We start from the raw sequence: 20,263 nt of genomic DNA, 5'->3' as shown, positions 1-20,263 counted from the left end.
TCTGTACACGTAAATCACAACTACCGATTTCCACCCCATTCGGATAATTCCTTCTTGGTACGTGGTTTCTTTCTTTTTTTTTTCTTAGATTATATATCAAGGCAACAGTTGTGTAAGACGAAATACTGTCCTGGAATAAAATCGTAAAACTCGGTCCTTTTCGTCAACAAGGCTATGAAATCTGTTGTTATCTTTATAAGAAAGGAAAACTTATGTCGATAAGAAAACGAGACGCAGAAGTGATAAAGGCTCAAATGGCTCTGAGCACTATGGGACTTAACATCTGTGGTCATCAGTCCCCTAGAACTTAGAACTACTTAAACCTAACTAACCTAAGGACATCACACACATCCATGCCCGGGGTAGGATTCGAACCTGCGGCCGTAGCAGCCGCGCGGTTCCGGACTGCGCGGCGGCCGTAGCAGCCGCGTGGTTCCGGACTGCGCGCCTAGAACCGCTAGACCACCGCGGCCGGCAAGTGATAAAGGTTCTGATCGAATGAGGAGAGCAGTACGACAAAAGACGACGTCACACAAACTGAAAACGAGACTGGCTATGTAAACTAGGACACCAACGAGAAGGGCCGCGATGACAACGGCAACAGAAAGAAAGAGTGGTGTTTCTGGAAATGGCGGAGACGGAAGAAACCGACGACTGGACAGCACGTATACTTCTAGGTAAGAAAGCCTTGAAAAGTTCCACATTCTCACATTTATAGCAATTGGAGCTACTAGGCGGTATGCTAAGAAGGAGAAAGCATTGTTGGCTCGGAGAGCCGGGGGTGGCTTCAGTTGCCTAATGGGAAACTATTCTCTTACTCCGCGCACGATGGCGGCTGTAATCACGCTGCATGAGAGTTGCCTTTTAAATGTATCTGTTGATTCTATGTGACTGTAATGGATGTTTGTACAGTGTGGGCCATATTTATGTTGTATAACTCCTTTCTAGTAGCACCAATAGAACTACCGGTCTTAACGTTCCTATCCGACAAACGGATCACGGGCAACAGTGTCACTTGTCTTCACTTCAAGTAGCCCTCTGTTTCCCTTGTCAGTCAACCACTCCCAAGGAATATTTATTCCACCACCTAGTTTCGAATTGGCTACCTCTGCGGAAATCTCACAACATGGACCTGGTTGGTTGGTTGATTCGGCTGAAGGGACCAAAGAGCGAGGTAATCGTACCCATCGGATTAAGGAACAGTGTGGAAGGAAGCCGGACGAGCCCTTTCAAATGAACCATCCCGGCATTTGCCTGAAGCTATTTATGGAAATCACGGAAAAAATAAATAAGAGGCCAGACGCGGGATTGAACCGTCGTCCTCCCGAATGCGAGTCCAGAGTGCTAACCAATGTGCCACCTCGTTTTTTTTTTTATTTCATTTTGTTCGTTGTTGACGTTGCGGACGTCAGATGACATCCTTTCAAGTTCATTGTTGATCCTTTTACTCAGTTTTTTTTATTTTTTTTATTGTAGAGGCCAACCAGCTCTCTGACCGAACACGCTGAGCTACCGTGCCGGCATCTCGTTCGGTACATGGACCTGCATTAGTAATTAGCTACAGAGGACGGTGATGGCTTGGTGACACACTCGAAGACAGTTACGTACTAGTTACTAGTAGAAGTACTATGTAGAACATTCTGAAAATTTTTCGAAAGTAACCGAACTGTGTGTAGAACTTTTTACACCGAAGCACCAAAGAAACTGGTATAGGTATGCGTATTGAAATACAGAGATATGTAAACAGGCAGAATACGGCGCTGCGGTTGGCAACGCCTATATAAGGCAACATGTGTCTGGTGCAATTGTTGGAGAGGTTACCGCAGCTAAAATGGCAGGTTATCAAGATTTAAGTGAGTTTGAACGTAGTGTAACAGTTGGCGCACGAGCTATGGGACACAGCATCCTTGACGTAGGAATGAAGTAGGGATTTTCCCGTACGACAATTTAACGAGTGTACCGTGAATATAAGTAATCCGGTGAAACATCAAATCTTCGACATCGTTGCGACAGGAAAAAGATCCTTCAAGAAGATGACCAACAACGACTGAAGAGAATTGTTCAACGTGACAGAAGTGCAACCCTTCCGCAAATTGTTGCAGATTTCAATGCTGGGCCATCAACAATTGTCAGTGTGCGAACCATTCAACGAAACATACTCGACATGGGCTTTCGGAGCAGAAGGCCCACTCGTGTACCCTTAATGACCGCACGACAAAAAGCTTTACGCCTCGCCTGGGCCCGTTAAAACCAAAATTAGACTCTTCATGTCTGGAAACATGTTGCCTGGTCGGACGAGTCTCGTTTTAAATTGTATCGAGAGGATGGACGTGTAAGGGTATAGAGACAACCTCAGGAAACCATGGAACCTTCATGTCAGCAGAGGACTGTTGACGCTGATGGAGGCTCTGTAATGGTGTGGGGCGTGTGCAGTTGGAGTTATATGGGACCCCTGATACGTCTAGATACAACTCTGACAGGTGACACGTACGTAAGCATCCTGTCTGATTATCTGCATCCTATCATGTCCAATGTGCATTCCGATGGACTTGGCAAATTACTGCAGGACAATGCGACACCCCACACGTCCGGAATCGCTACAGAGTGGCTCTAGGAACATACTTCTGAGTTTAAACACTTCCGCTGGCCACCAAACTCCGCAGACCAGAACATTGTTGAGCATATCTGGGATACCTTGCAATTTGCTGTTCGAGGAGATCTTCACCCCCCTCGTACTCTATGGATATAGTGGACCGCCCTGCGGGATTCATGGTATCAGATCCCTTCAGAACTACTTCAGACATTAGTCTAGTCTTTGTCACGCAGTGTTGAAGCAGTTCTGCGTGCTCGAGGGGGCGCTACACAATATTAGGCATGTCTACCATTTTCTTTGGCTCGTCATTGTAGAAGAAACGGAAAGTGTAACAGATCGTGTTCCACTTTGCTTTGCGTTCAGTGAAATGATTCACCTATTTACACAAATACATACCACCTTCGATTTTTATAAATGAAGACTGAAATAGGAAAGAGAGACTGGCGTGAATTGGTAACCAAAAGACGCTGGATAACTAGCTAATATCCAATACAAGTAACCGTTTCGGTTAAAAAAAGTGTTGTTGAAAATATACAAAGTACCATATGGATAGAAGGAAGGAAGATATGGATTTTACTTGCCGTCCACAAGAGGTCGTAATGGAGCACAAACGCGGATTGGGATATGATGAGGAAGGACCTGGCCGTGTCTTCCCATTACTGAGCAGTGGGAAGACACAAAACTAACATTCAGAAGGATGGCAGTTGAAATCCAGGTCCGCTCATCCACAATTAGGTGTTCCCAATATACACACATAAAAAAAAAGTTTTGCATCACCTCGGTTCCGAGAGTTCCGGAACCTGTACAAAAAACTGAAATAGAGATCAACATAAACATCATTTCCGTCCTTTTTATTACCCATGAAAACCATGGTGTTGTACCGCCATACAGCGAGACCTTCAGAGGTGGTGGTCCAGGTTGCTGTACACACCGGTACTTCTAATACCTAGTAGCACGTCCTCTTGTACTGATGCATGCCTGTATTCGTTGTGGCATACTATCCACAAGTTCATCAAGCCACTGTTGGTCCAGATTGTCCCACTCCTCAATGGCGATTCAGCGTAGATCCCTCAGAGTGGTTGGTGTGTCACGTCGTCCATAAACAGCACTTTTCAACCTATCCCAGGCAAGTTCGATATGGTTCATGTCTGGAGAACATGTTGGCCACTCTAGTCGAACAATGCTATCCTGAAGGTAGTCATTCACAAGATGTGCACGGTGGAGGCGCAAATTGTCGTCCATGAAGACGAATGCCTCGCCAATGAGGATGGCATTCACGTATCGTACAGCCGTTATGGGGCCTTCTATGACCGCCAGCGGCGTATGTCGGCCCCACATAATTCCACTCCAAAAGAGTAGGGAGCTGCACTCGCTGGACAGTGTGTCTAAGGCGTTCAGCCTGACCAGGTTGCCTCCAAACACGTCTCCGACGATTGTCTGGTTGAAGGCATATGCGACACTCATCGGTGAAGAAAACGTGATGCCAATCCTGAGCGGTTCTTTCGGCATATTGTTGGGCCAATCTGTACCGCGCTGCATCGTGTTGTGGTTGCAAAGATGGACCTCGCCATGGACGTAGGGAGTGAAGTTGCGCATCATGCAAAGTATTACGCGCACAGTTTGATTCGTAACACGACGTACTGTGGCTGCACGAAAAGCATTATTCAACATGGCATTGGTGTCAGGGTTCCTCCGAGCCATAATTCCTGGTGGAATGACTGGAACTGATCGGCTGTCGGACCCCCTCCGTCTACTAGGCGCTGCTCATGCATGGTTGTTTACATCTTTGGGTTGGTTTAGTGACATCTCTCAACAGTTAGAGGGACTGTGCCTGTGATACAATATCAACAGTCAACGTCTATCTGCAGGAGTTGTAGGAACCGGGGTGATGCAAAACTGTTTTTGATGTGTGTATATCTTAAGGTAATTGTCAGGACGGGCCAGTTGCAACGGTTCGGCCGATCTCCGTACCTACCCTTTCCAAAACGAGCCTGATATTTAATGACCTACTAGTCGACGAAACGTTAAGCTCTAATCTTTCTTCCTCCTTTTCTTTACGTCCTGCCGTTAAATACGCGACGGTGTGAAACATCGTTTCACGGTATTCCGTTAGGTAACTTGTGTCGTGTACTGACATCTGGAGCCAATTTAACACAAATTTCGAGTCCCCTCACAAATCACGTATAAGTAAAGAGCTCTTGAGATATACCTATGCGGTTTCATAACGACTGCTCTTTTGTTGTTCCGAGCCGCTGTCACTCCAGGCCGTTTGGCCGCATGTGGACAAATAGTAGAACCGCGAGAGGACCCGGTGTTACGGCTCCATAAATCAGCGAGCGTGACAGCCGCTTCCCATCGGCCGTCCACGTCTTCTCCGCGATAATTAAGAAGTTAATTAAGTTCGAGACGTGTTCACAGTAAACTGTCTGCCGCCGCCTCCACCTCCGCCTCTGTCTTGCCGTCCTTATTACCTTCACACAGTCAACATAATTTATGCAGCAACTCTTCAGGCAACTTTATGCATTTCTATTTAATGAGGCTTGTGACACTGCAGGACATAAGCCGCCAACTAAGGACCGTGAATGTTTTTCCCGCTCATCATCCCTGCAAGCGCTGCTATCTTTTAGTAGCAGCGATGCTATTTCATTTCGTTTCATAACCTTAAATATGAATTCATCTTGTCCAAAACACGGTCTGCCCTCAAACCGACAGGCAAGCTGCCTCATTATGACGCATGGAGCAGAACAGTGGATTCGATTCAGACTAATGATCATTCGTACTGGTATCAGGTCGGGTAACTAATGATGAGGTACTAAATGGAACTGGCGAGAGAAGAAATTTGACACAACCTGACTAAAAGAGGCTACCAGTTGATAGGATATGTCTTGAACATTACGGAATAGTCAGTATAGTTTGACGGAAGTGTTGGCAATAAAAACTGTAGAGAGAACCCAAGACTTGAGAACAGTAAGTACGTCCAAATAGATGTAGTTTCAGTAGTTATGCAGAGATGAAGACGCTTACACAGGATAGAGTAGCGTGGAGAGCTGTATCAAACAGAAGTCGGACTAAGGACCACAACACCACTCTTCACGGTAATGGTGAACATGGAAATAACTGTTTCCTGTAGATCTCTGTACAAAATAACCATTTCTCTAATATTAGTGGATGTAGGATGGATACACCAACTATATTGTAGTTGCACTATGATCAGCTCCCACTGACGAGGGTGTTATGCCTTCGACTAGAGAAACAGGAAGCCATGAATACTTTTGTCCCTGGCTGGCCACTGAGTTCCTTGTGCAGTTTGACGACTGGAACTGCTGAAGTCCAACGTGGATCAATGCGACTCGAAGACGATCTTGTACTCTGGTCTGGCTTTTGGCATCAGATGAGTTGAAAATTCATTACCTCAAGCAATCAGAGGGTAGAAAATGGAGGAGTTTGCCTCTTTGGGTGCTGTCACTTTCTGTGGTAGCTGTGAACTTTAGTGTCTCTAAATGCCCAAATGAGAGTCTTTCGACCGTGAGATCCCAAAAAACCTTATGAACTATCACTCAATTGTATTGCCCCATCAGTTTCTCCAAGCCTTCCAGTTACTGAGGAACTGACATTTGACCTGTACTGAACAAATGCCCCTGCAGTCCAAGTCCTGTTTCGCCAACTGTCGATAAATGGGGCAAAGAGCTAGGAGGGAACAATGGAAAATCATCTCCCTTCAGGATTCAAGAATATTTCAGAGTTTGTGGTTTCATGCATTGATCAATCAGTCTACAGTTCTTGAAAATCTTGGTGTCATTTAGGGTGTGGAAGATGAAAGTTCTGAGTTCATTCCTGGTGTAGGGTATGGGGTATGGCAGTGGATACGTCTAGCTAACTACAATGCACGGCCTGTCATGGGCTAAACACATTAGGCTGTGTTATGCTTTACGAAGTTGAACTGACTATCTTGGTATTACGGTTGTTTCAATTAAAGTAGGGGACCGCCATCGAGATAGTGCCTTCACATAGTCCTCCAACAGTTCTGACCAATAGGTGGTAAAACCTGCTGGACGGAGGCTAAGAATGCTGTATCCTACCCACGTTTGAAAGGATAATGTTCCAGTGTTGCATCCTAGTGGCAGTGTGTGAAACTGCTTACTAAATGGACTAGTTAAGGTTCTTTGAGAATAGATTGAGCGCAAACATAACCCTACCACAGTGTTCAAACGAATGTCATTTTCGTCATATATTTGTCTGGATGGAAAGTCGTAGCTAGCAAAATCACAGGAAGATCGCGGTAGGAAACTCGATGGTAGGTTTTAATTTGGCGAAGCATCATACTGAATGGTGATGTGCAGGCTCACACACTGGTTATCAGAGCAATAAAGTTAATTTGATGAGATGGCGAGATGAACTACTGCAGCTCCCTGTGTTTATTTTCATATGTGGCATTACAAATACACTATGTGATCAAAAGTACCCGGACACATGGCAGAAAATGACTTACAAGTTCGTGGCGCCCTCCATCGCTAATGCTGGAATTCAGTAAGGTGTTGACCCACCCTTAGCCTTGATGACAGCTCCCACTCTCACAGGCATACGTTCACTCAGGTGCTCGAAGGTTTCTTGGGGAATGACAGTCCATTCTTCATGGAGTGCTGCAGTGAGGAGGGGTATCGATGTCGGTTGGTGACGCCTGGCGCGAAGTCGGCGTTCCAAAACATCCCAAAGGTGTTCTATAGGATTCAAGTCAGGACTCTGTGCAGGCCAGTCCATTACAATGATGTTAATGTCGTGTAACTAATCCTACACAGGCCGTGTTCTGTGAACAGGTGATCAATCGTGTTAAAAGATGCAATCGCCATACCCGAACTGCTCTTCAACAGAGGGAAGCAAGAAGGTACTTAAAACATCAATATAGGCCTGTGCTGTGATAGTGACACGCAAAACAACAAGGGGTACAAGCTCCCTCCATGAAAACCACTACCACACCATTATATCACCGCCTCCGAATTTTACTGTTGGCACAACACGCGCTGAAAGATGACGTTCACGGGGCATTCGCCATACCCACTCCCTCCCATCGGATCGCCACATTGTGTGCCGTGATTCGTCACTCCACACAATGTTTCTCCACTGTTCAATCGTCTAATGTTTACGCTCCTTACACCAACGAGGCATCGTTTGGCATTTACCGGCATGATGTGTGGCTTATGAGCAGATACAGTTTTCTCATCTCCCGCCTATGTGTCATAATACTTGCAGTGGATTCTGATGCAGTTTGGAATTCCTGTGTGATGGTCTGGATAAATGTTTGCCTGTTATACATTACGACCGGTTTCAACTGTCGGCGATCTCTGTCAGTCAACAGACGAGGTCGACCTGTACGCTTTTGTGCTGTACGTGACCATTCACGTTTCCACTTAACTATCACATCGGAAACAGTGGAGGTAGGGATGTTTAGGAGTGTGGAAATCTCGCGTATAGACGTATGACACAAGTGACACTCAGTCACCTGACCACGTTCGAAGTCCGTGAGTTGCGCTGAGCGACCTACTCTGCTCTCTCACGATGTCTAATGACTACTGAGGTCGCTGAAATACAGTACCTGGCAGTAAGTAGCAGCACAATGCACCTAATACGAAAAATGTATGTTTTTGAATGTGTTCAAATACTTTTGATCACATAGTGTACATTTTTCGAGTTTGTTCTCATACAGCTGTTTTGATGAATGCATGTCGCACGTGTGACCCATTGAACCATATGGAGTAGCCAGCCATGTTTCCGGATATGAATCAAGTTTCAGACGCACTGGATGGAACAGCAGATGACAAAGTCTCTTTCAGATAACTTTATGGTTCTTTCTCAAGAACAGAATCTATTAGCAATATGGTACTGGGAACTTCTAACAAAGAGCATGCAGCTTCCCCGTGAGGAATGCCTGGCAGCCAGAGATAATGAAACCCTGCTATTAAGGAAGACTCTTAAAACAAGTGTAGCCGACTTTTGGTTTTAAAATGCGTCTAATTAAATATTGCGGATATTACTGTGTTCCAAATGTTTCGTAATCAAACTGCCTCTAACTCTAATGAGAACTTATTCAGGAAATACTATGCTCTCGTTCTGTAATGATGTGTAACACATAGGCAGTAGTATACAAGGACTATGGTTGCGAACAACAACAAAATGTTTCAAATGGCTCTAAGCACTATAGGACTTAACATCTGAGGTCATCAGTCCCCTAGACTTAGTTGTACTTAAACCTAACTAACCTAAGGACATCACATACATCCATGCCCCAGGTAGGATTAGAACCTGCGACCGTAGCAGCAGCGCGGTTCCGGACTGAAGCGCCTAGAACCGCTCGGCCACAGCGGTCGGCTTGCAAACAACAATTTGCCTCAAATTTGTTGAACGAGTTAGTTACAGACTGGTGAGCAATATATTCTGCCTTGAGAAACAAATTTTCAGACTAAATTTACAAGCTATCAGAATTGACGAGGTTGTTCATTGACATTTTATATTTTGGTATAAGGCACCTGTCGTGTATCTTGGCTCGCCTTAGAGTGTTAATGCAATTAAGATTGTTTTAGGTTAGATATCTCAATTATATTTAGTTCTGTGAAAATCCTCCACAACAATGAAAAGCCTACAGTATGCAAATGAAACCTGTCTACTACTATGTGGGAATGATATAAGTAAGCAGTTGCTGTTTTCTACTAATCATTAAACATAAGAGTCACCAGAGGCCTGAGAATTAATGATTATTACAAAATGAAGTTATATAGCCTATGGCCTGTATGTTGATCGGAAACTATCTGTTACTTAATAGACGATTTGTACCAAGAAATTTTCGTCAGAAACAACGATTCTCACATATAAGTACGGTTGATAGCTTTGGTTAAATGTGTGAAAGAGGAGTTACTTCCAGTGATTGCAACCAAATCTACTTTAAATGATGTAGCAGAAATAATTGCGTTACCCATGGTGTTGCGGACAGGTTAGACGTGCACCAGACTTAATACGTGCTACAGGCAAGTTAACGAGCAAGTCATGGTAACTCAAAGTTCACTGTAACAAACGCTGTGTCCTTATTGCGAAATAACTGATATTAAAATTAAGAGTCATGACTACGGCAGTGAAACAACTTTAACTTGGTTGCAAGGTCCCTAAGCCTCACACGATGCTAACCTCAGCTGAATCCTAACATTACAGCTACAATACTTGTTGGATCTTACCCTCTCGTTGCTAATAGGGTGACTAAGGGATGCAGCGTTCTCGGACTGCTATACAAAAATTCAAACAAATAGCATTAGTAGTTTTATTTCAAATACGCAGATTAACAATACTTGACTTTGAGATTTATAAGTAGTAGTCGCAAACGAGGGCCGACATGCAATATAATTTAGAGTCCTTGGCTATGTGTAATGTTCCTGGAAGTTGACACACGTCACTAAGACTGCTCGGCGGATTCTGTCTACTATTGTCCTCTAATGTCTGCATACCGAGGCGATCTGAGCTGCCGAGGCTGGCAGGAGCGCCGCTTATGTTCACTTCTTGCAGGGGGCGCTCCTGGCACGGCTCGGTCCTTGTCAGCGGGCTATTGGCTATCGTTTCCTCACCGCCTTCTCTGATTTTCCGTTCTTCATCTTCGTTCCGGCGCTTGTGGTTACGCCAGAACAATAGTCACCATTGTGGCTACTGCCTTGTATCGCTAATGAACATCAACTGCTCTCCATCGATCTCAGAACCAGAAAGCTATTATTCTCCACCAATCTCTGACACAGTAAATCCGTCAGGGTAGCCAAGAGCGCTTAACGCGCTGCTTCCTGGAGTCGGGTAGGTTCGCCGGCCTCGGATCGAATCCACCCGGCGGATTAACGACGAGGGCCGATGTGCCGGGCAGCCTGGATGTAGTTTTTAGGTGGTTTTCCACATCCCGCTCGGTGAATACCGGGCTGGTCCCCATGTTCCGCCTCAGTTACACGGCTCGCAGACATCTGAACACTTTCGCACCATTCCATGGATTACACTTGACGCAGACAGTTGGGGTCCACTAATTCCGTCCCGGGGGGTACGGGTTGGCGGCAGGAAGGGAATCCGGCCACCCGTTAAACATTAACATGCCAAATCCGATTAACGGTGGCTGACCCTGCGTAACTGCGGGACAAGGCTCAAGCGATAGAATCTCTGACACGGTAACGTCTCCCCACTAGTCTATGGAACCGAATGATCTCTGTGCTTTCCGATTCTCTAACACGGGCGTCTCACAGAAAACGGTTCCACCAAAATCCCGTGTCAGCCCACCGGGACACGTGCTTATTTGTTGACCTAACAGAAGTGAGAAAATTTACCACGTGACATCCTTCCTCCCATCTTCCGAGCCTCAGGGAGATCTACGCCACTCATCAATAGCCAATGAGAGCTCTTGTCTAGCGTTAGCCTATGAGACACGAGCAAATGCTCGTTTCCCCCTCTGTCATTCTGATTACGTTTCAAAAGCGTCCTAGCTCTTCCCACGGTCTTGAGAATCATCTTTGACATCAGTACGTCTGCCGGGGATGTAACTTCCAACTTAATGAGCATGCTGTCCGATCTCGACTGGCACCAGTATATCGTTTGGGGGCACAAACGATAGTCAATATCTGAGTTGTTTCCTTGGGACTGGTGCCGTGGCGTCTGCAAGAGGCGTGTCACCACTGAAGTCTCCTCGCCGGTGCATACCGCTGGGGGGGGGGGGGGGGGGGGGGGGGAATTAAACCCCTGCTGGGCTTGTAAAGCGACCGCTCAGGTCAGAGGCTGTATTCATTATATGAGGTTTCCCTTGTCCACAGGCCACACGGGATGCTTTGCTGGAAGAGATTCGCGACACAGGTGTGGAACTCGGCCATCCGAACGTTACATAATACGAACGGAAAACTATTACTTCAGTAACATCAGAAGTGCTTGTTCCTTGACCTGTGAAGAGGAGTGTCAAATTGTCTATCTAGATTCTATTAGAAGCAGATAATTACGAGGGTCACTGCCATTGTTTCTGCCATGCTTAGGCTAACACTGAAGTTACTGGTGGAAACTAAACTTTTAAATGCAGAAGGAGGATGTCTCGGGCAAAGTGCAAGTAATGAGAAACACACCAGCATCTTCCCATGTTCCTTCTATTAATCTACCTTTTTGTCGTCAGTTGTTCAATAGTATTTTCATGTTAGTTGGAAAAATTTGAAAACATTAAAAACATACGTTTTGACAGAGCACAGGGAAAACTGTGCGACTGTGAAACTGTTAAATTCATTTGTTGCAGTTTATGTGAGAAATTCTTATGTTTTCATCACTTTTTTGGGAGTGATTATCACATCCACAAGAAAACCTAAATCTGGCAAGGTAGAAGAATCTTTTCACCCATTCGCCAAATGTACAAGTTAGGTGGGTCGACAAAATATTCCTGTCATGTGACGCACATGCCGTCACCAGTGTCGTATGGAATATAGCAGACGTGTTTTTCTGTGAAGGAATCGGTTGATCTATGACCTTGCGATCAAATGTTTTCGATTCCCATCGGAGAGGCGCGTTCTTTCGTCTACTACTCTACTTTGCGGTCGCAAAACACAGACTCTAAACTTATTACAGTCAACAGAGACGTCAATGAACGAAAGGACAGATCATAACTTTGCGAAAATAAAGAACGTAAACTTTTCACGCGAGGGAAGAATTGAACCAAGGACCTGTCGTTCCGTATCTGCTCACGCTAACCACGGGACCACGGCGCTACGAAGTTCATGCTTTCCTTGATGTTGCATATCTTGCGCATGGACTACTCAGTTTGTATATTTTGTTTATTTTTTTCATAGTTCCACACAACTTCTTCCTGTTTTCTCGATTGATCTGTGTTCAGTTTTTCAAGACCTATCCACTGTGCCAACTTAAAACTAAATCTGAGGGGGATGCGATGCGGAGGTTCCCTTGTGAGGGGTTATGGTATCTGCAAATATTTCACAAGTGCCAAAGCCAAAGAACACTTTAGAGAAGTAAAAAGATGTGCCTGACATGTCTCATCACCCCAATGTCCGAAAAAGGTATTGACGAGTCCAATTGCACTCGGAGGCGTGAGTGGTGGTGGTGATGGGCTGTAGCGCCAAGTTGAAACACTGTGGACAGCAAAGAGTGACTTGATTTAACTCTAATACATGACATGTTGCAGCACAGCGAGGCAAACACGCCTCCCTCGGTTGTCCCTGGCTGGCGACCTCTTCCGCACTGGATGCTGAATCGGCACCCTGGATGCTGAGCTGGCGCTGAGTGATGCTGGCCGCAGGCCCATAGTACACTGGCAGCCTCTGGACGCAACACTTGTTGACGTCAGCAGTGTCCTACTCTCCTCAGTGTCTTGGTGCCATGGCTCCTCACGGGTCGCTGCAGTGGCGCATGGTGATTGCTGTGTGTGGGATTCGAATCGTTGCTCTCTGGCAGCAGTCGGACTGCAGCTGTTACTGAGGCACCAAGTCCCACTACAAAATCAGCATTGGTGGCAGCAGGCATGGATGGCAGGTCAGTGGTGTTGTGGAACCAAGTCCCACTGTGGCTATAGCGCCAATGGCACCTAGCGCAGGACAGTCGGTAACCTACGGCTGCTGCTGTTGATGTTCAGTCTTCCCACTGTCGGACATGTCCCTCACGTTGTAGTCGTGCTGATGGATTCTGGCGACGATAATCGCTCCCTACCCCACCAAAAATGTAGATATATTTATACGATTGTGGTGCACACTTTTTTTTTTTTTTTTGGTCATCAGTCTACTGACTGGTTTGATGCGGCCCGCCACGAATTCCTTTCCTGTGCTAACCTCTTCATCTCAGAGTAGCACTTGCAACCTACGTCCTCAATTATTTGCTTGACGTATTCCAATCTCTGTCTTCCTCTACTGTTTTTGCCCTCTACAACTCCCTCTAGTACCGTGGAAGTCATTCCCTCATGTCTTAGCAGATGTCCTATCATCCTGTCGCTTCTCCTTATCAGTGTTTTCCACATATTCCTTTCCTCTCCGATTCTGCGTAGAACCTCCTCATTCCTTACCTTATCAGTCCACCTAATTTTCAACATTCGTCTATAGCACCACATCTCAAATGCTTCGATTCTCTTCTATTCCGGTTTTCCCACAGTCCATGTTTCACTACCATACAATGCTGTACTCCAGACGTACATCCTCAGAAATTTCTTCCTCAAATTAAGGCCGGTATTTGATATTAGTAGACTTCTCTTGGCCAGAAATGCCTTTTTTGCCACAGCGAGTCTGCTTTTGATGTCCTCCTTGCTCCGTCCGTCATTGGTTATTTTACTGCCTAGGTAGCAGAATTCCTTAACTTCACTGACTTCGTGACCATCAATCCTGATGTTAAGTTTCTCGCTGTTCTCATTTCTACTACTTCTCATTACCTTCGTCTTTCTCCGATTTACTCTCAAACCGTACTGTGTACTCATTAGACTGTTCATTTCGTTCAGCAGATCATTTAATTCTTCTTCACTTTCACTCAGGATAGCAATGTCATCAGCGAATCGTATCATTGATATCCTTTCACTTTGTATTTTAATTCCACTCCTGAACCTTTCTTTTATTTCCATCATTGCTTCCTCGATGTACAGATAGAAGAGTAGGGGCGAAAGGCTACAGCCTTGTCTTACACCCTTCTTAATACGAGCACTTCGTTCTTGATCGTCCACTCTTATTATTCCCTCTTGGTTGTTGTACATATTGTATATGACCCGTCTCTCCCTATAGCTTACCCCTACTTTTTTCAGAATCTCGAACAGCTTGCGCCATTTTATATTGTCGAACGCTTTTTCCAGGTCGACAAATCCTATGGAAGTGTCTTGATTTTTCTTTAGCCTTGCTTCCATTACTAGCCGTAACGTCAGAATTGCCTCTCTCGTCCCTTTACTTTTCCTAAAGCCAAACTGAACGTCACCTAGCGCATTCTCAATTTTCTTTTCCATTCTTCCGTATATTATTCTTGCAAGCAGCTTCGATGCATGAGCTGTTAAGCTGATTGTGCGATAATTCTCGAACTTGTCAGCTCTTGCCGTCTTCGGAATTGTGTGGATGATGCTTTTCCGAAAGTCAGATGGTATATCGCCAGACTCATATATTCTACACACCAACGTGAATAGTCGTTTTGTTGCCACTTCTCCCAATGATTTTAGAAATTCTGATGGAATGTTATCTATCCCTTCTGCCTTATTTGACAGTAAGTCCTCCAAAGCTCTTTTAAATTCCGATTCTAATACTGGATCCCCTATCTCTTCTAAATCGACTCCTGTTTCTTCTTCTATCACATCAGACAAATCTTCACCCTCATAGAGGCTTTCAATGTATTCTTTCCACCTATCTGCTCTCTCCTCTGCGTTTAACAGTGGAATTCCCGTTGCACTCTTAATGTTACAACCGTTGCTTTTAATGTCACCAAACGTTGTTTTGACTTTCCTGTATGCTGAGTCTGTCCTTCCGACAATCATATCTTTTTCGATGTCTTCACATTTTTCCTGCAGCCATTTCGTCTTAGCTTCCCTGCACTTCCTATTTATTTCATTCCTCAGCGACTTGTATTTCTGCATTCCTGATTTTCCCGGAACATGTTTGTACTTCCTCCTTTCATCAATCAACTGAAGTATTTCTTCTGTTACCCATGGTTTCTTCGCAGCTACCTTCTTTGTACCTATGTTTTCCTTCCCCACTTTTGTGATGGCCCTTTTTAGAGATGTCCATTCCTCTTCAACTGTACTGCCTACTGCGCTATTCCTTATTGCTGTATCTATAGCGTTAGAGAACTTCAAACGTATCTCGTCATTCCTTAGTACTTCCGTATCCCACTTCCTTGCGTATTGATTCTTCCTGACTAATGTCTTGAACTTCAGCCTACTCTTCTTCACTACTATATTGTGATCTGAGTCTATATCTGCTCCTGGGTACGCCTTACAATCCAGTATCTGATTTCGGAATCTCTGTCTGACCATGATGTAATCTAATTGAAATCTTCCCGTATCTCCCGGCCTTTTCCAAGTATACCTCCTCCTCTTGTGATTCTTGAACAGGGTATTCGCTATTACTAGCTGAAACTTGTTACAGAACTCAATTAGTCTTTCTCCTCTTTCATTCCTTGTCCCAAGCCCATATTCTCCTGTAACCTTTTTTTCTACTCCTTCCCCTACAACTGCATTCCAGTCGCCCATGACTATTAGATTTTCGTCCCCCTTTACATACTGCATTACCCTTTCAATATCCTCATACACTTTGTCTATCTGTTCATCTTCAGCTTGCGACGTCGGCATGTATACCTGAACTATCGTTGTCGGTGTTGGTCTGCTGTCGATTCTGATTAGAACAACCCGGTCACTGAACTGTTCACAGTAACACACCCTCTGCCCTACCTTCCTATTCATAACGAATTCTACACCTGTTATACCATTTTCTGCTGCTGTTTATATTACCCGATACTCATCTGACCAGAAATCCTTGTCTTCCTTCCGCTTCACTTCACTGACCCCTACTATATCTAGATTGAGCCTTTGCATTTCCCTTTTCAGATTTTCTAGTTTCCCTACCACGTTCAAGCTTCTGACATTCCACGCCCCGACTCGTAGAACGTTATCCTTTCGTAGATTATTCAATCTTTTTCTCATGGTAACCTCTCCCTTGGCAGTCCCCTCCAGGAGATCCGAATGGGGGACTATTCCGGAATCTTTTGCCAATGGAGAGATCATCATGACACTTCTTCAATTACAGGCCACATGTCCTGTGGATACACGTTACGTGTCTTTAATGCAGTGGTTTCCATTGCCTTCTGCATCGTCATGTCGTTGATCATTGCTGATTCTTCCGCCTTTAGGGGCAATTTCCCACCCCTAGGACAAGAGAGCGCCCTGAACCTCTATCCCCTCCTCCGCCCTCTTTGACAAGGCCGTTGGCAGAATGAGGTGACTTCTTATGCCGGAAGTCTTATTTCCTTAAAACTTGGCACCTAGTCATATCGCCCATGACAAGAGACTTCCCTATTGTGGTGACGTCGACCTACCCCCTACGGTCATTATTGCTGAGCTGTGCAGTTTTCCACAAATCCCTTATGTATGACCAAGCGAGGTGGCGCAGTGGTTAGCACACTGGACTCGCATTCGGTAGGACGACGGTTCAATCCTGCGTCGGGCCATCCTGATTTAGGTTTCCCGTGATTTCCAAATGCCGGGGTGGTTCCTTTGAAAGGGCACAGCCGATTTCCTTCCCCAAACTTCCCTAATCCGATGAGACCGATGATATCGCTGTTTAGTCTCTTTCCCCAAATCAATCCATCCCTTATGTATGTGTTATTCTGACCCACATGTAGCCACAATGTGGAAGCCTGCCTGCAATTGCTAATTCAGTATTTCAAGGTTTCCTCCTCAGTACTTCTTATTATTGTTGCTAAAGAGTTTTGTTCATAGACAGGGTAGCGATATTACACGGTCCCACTTCATGGAGAAGACCCTACCCACTTCATGGAGAAGACACTACCCATATTGCAATGACCTTTTCCTTAATGTGTAAAACAAGCACGTAATGCAAAGTAGTATATTCTTAACTACTATACAATTACTATATTAACCTTCAGATTTGAAAATCTGTTTTTCGTCCGCCGGCCGGAGCGGCTGAGCGGTTCTAGGCGCTACATTCTGGAATCGTTACGGTAGCAGGTTCGAATCCTGCCATGGGCATGGATGTGTATGATGTCCTTAGGTTAGTTTGGTTTAAGTAGTTCTAAGTTCTACGAGACTGATGCCCTCAGAAGTTAAGTCCCATAGTGCTCAGAGCCATTTGAACCATTTTTGTTTTTCATCCCTTGCTCGGGCTAGTCTAAGGGAACCTACATTATCCCTGGATTGGATTTCCACACAGCTCATCGGTTCAAATACATAAGAGCCAGACAGAGCAAAATCAAAATCAGTATGGCACTAAGAACTGTAACATGTCACGGTTAGCTGGCGTCTTCCATCCTGATACTGTTCCAAATGCTGCAACAATTTTTCTTCAGTGATCCACCCCTCTGTTGCTGCTATCATCCGATTTAGTGAAAGATGCAGGCTTGGTTTCCAGATGTACCTGAAGAAGGTGAGGTTGTGTTCAGGTCCGCAGCTCGTGGTCGTGCGGTAGCGTTCTTGCTTCCCGCGCCCGGGTTCCCGGTTTCGATTCCCGGCGGGGAAAGGGATGTTCTCTGCCTCGTGATGACTGGGTGTTGTGTGCTGTCCTTAGGTTAGTTAGGCTTAAGTAGTTCTAAGTTCTAGGGGACTGATGACCATAGCTGTTAAGTCCAATAGTGCTCAGAGCCATTTGAACCATTTTGTTGTGTTTGGACATCTCAAGAGGTTAGTCTGTTCAATACAGCTTTGACTTTAGCTGGTAATCGCAATGTAGGTCGCGTAATATCGCACATAAACCTTTGATTAACAGTGAACTATCTCGCAACTCTAGCCATCTTACTCCACGAATTTTACTTGTGCATAACAACTAGCAACCACTGTATATTGAACGTACCTAATGTAAAACGCATTCTGAAAACATGGTTCTGGGTTAGTCATCTCTTTTTGGCAAAAATGTCCTTCTGTTTTACCTCTGAACAGTTTGATGATTTATTTGTCCCACCCAGTCTCAGTTTCACGAGTCAGGCGTATGGTGACTATCGAGCACTGACTTTGGTGAAGCACACCTTCAGTCAGAACCATTTGTCGATCCCCGTCTTCTGCAGTAGTAACACCGCTTCTTCTCTCATGTGCATAAACTTTCCTGCTGCTGCTAACTTAACCAAAGAAGTGTGCACTGTGTAATACCTAAACACTGTATGCTTGCTTGCTACCGGTATCCTCTCCTCTCCTCAGAACCCTACTGTCTCTACTCAGCGTGTCTTAACGTACTAATGATCAAACATACCCTAACACCACTTCATCTAAATCAATGTCAACGCCATTCACTATAAACACCATTTAATAGTCGTAAACGCCGAAATGCACGATTGTTGGTCGTGGCAGCAGCTACAGCTTTACATTTGCTGGTGATGTTGTTTCAATTACTTGGTACGGACCATTTCACCCTATTACAAACTTCCTCGATTTTTCTTTTGGTATATATGGACCAATTGGCGTACTGAGGTAACTTTCCCACTCGTTTTCTGCTCCTTCCTGCTCCTTTCCTGCTCCTTCCCTTATCATTTGCTCGCTGGACCTTTCTCCACACTTCCCTCACCGTTCTTGTTGGCGATGGTATCATCTTCCCCTACACCACCTCAATGGTGACAACCTTCAGCAACTGTGGACTTGGTAGTTGCACGCTCTCACTACATAGGACAGATATATGCCCCAATCCGAATGGTGTAGATTCACATAAAAACAAAGCAACTTTACAATTGTCTAGCTTATACTGACACAGCTCTTTCATCAGGCCTGAAGTTCGTCCCTTGGTCCCTAATTATTATCTCTTGTATCCCAAAGTTCAATATCCACCGGTTGCCTAACTCCTATGTGAATGTGCCTGCCTGTTGGTTTGGCATCACCACCACCTGGATGTAACGAGAATAATGGTCAATTATGGTCAGCACACAACGATTGCTCCTGGTGTTAGCTTAGAAAGTTAGTTAGTTAGCTAGTTGGTTGCGTGTTCCACTGATCAATCACACAGTACGGTAGCCATTATGGTGTGGAACGTGTCAAGTGCACAAGAAATGCACATATGAAACAAATTTTCTTTAATATATTACAACAGAGTTAATGATTAGTATTTCTGTTTTTTACCCATTCCCTTAAATGGCACAAAATGCATATACTATATTTATAGATTTATTTATTCCTATTCAAAAATTCATCTGTGTTATAGAAGGAATTGTCAAGGAGATATGATTTCAATTTATTTTTAAAGCTATTACTGCTGTCTGTCAGACACCTTATTTCATCTGGTAATTTGTCGAAATTTTTATAGCAGCATATTCTACCCCTTTCTGTGCCAAAGATAGGTTGAGCAAAGGATAGTGTAAGTCTTTCTTTTTTCTGGTATTATAATGATGAATGTCACTGTTGTTTTAAACTTGTCCATGTTGTTGAGAACAAATTTCATTAGTGAGTAGATGTATTGTGAGGCTGTTGTAAGAATTGCCAATCTTTTAAAAAGATGCCTATGAAATGTGCGACTATGAACACCACACATTATTCTAACCACATTATTTTGAGCAGTGAATACTTTTTGTCTAAATGTTGAGTTACCTCAAAATATTATTCAGTATTACATCAGAGAGTGAAAGTATGCAAAGTATGTTAGCTTACTAATTGCTATATCCTCAAAATTGGAATTACTCTGATCGTAAAAGTTGCTGAACCTAGTCGTTTTAGGAGATCCAAAATATGAGATTCTCATCTATATGACTTTCTTTTACTCGATTAATAATGATGCTTGTATCATCAGCAAACAGTGTCAGTTCAGCTTCCTGTTTCAGATAGGAAGGGAGGTCGTTCACATATGTCAAGAACAGAAGGGGACCCATAATTGAACCCTGTGGAACACCTAATGTAATTTCACTCCAGTTAGATGAAGTGGCAAACTTATTTAAATCACTTGACCCATATAAGGAAACTGTTTGCTTCCTGTTCTGTAGGTATGACTTAAACTACTCGTATGCTATTCCATTTAT

This window comes from Schistocerca piceifrons, chromosome X, assembly GCF_021461385.2.
Source record: "Schistocerca piceifrons isolate TAMUIC-IGC-003096 chromosome X, iqSchPice1.1, whole genome shotgun sequence".
NCBI lineage: Eukaryota > Metazoa > Arthropoda > Insecta > Orthoptera > Acrididae > Schistocerca > Schistocerca piceifrons.
Note: the sequence above shows the minus strand (reverse complement) of the source record.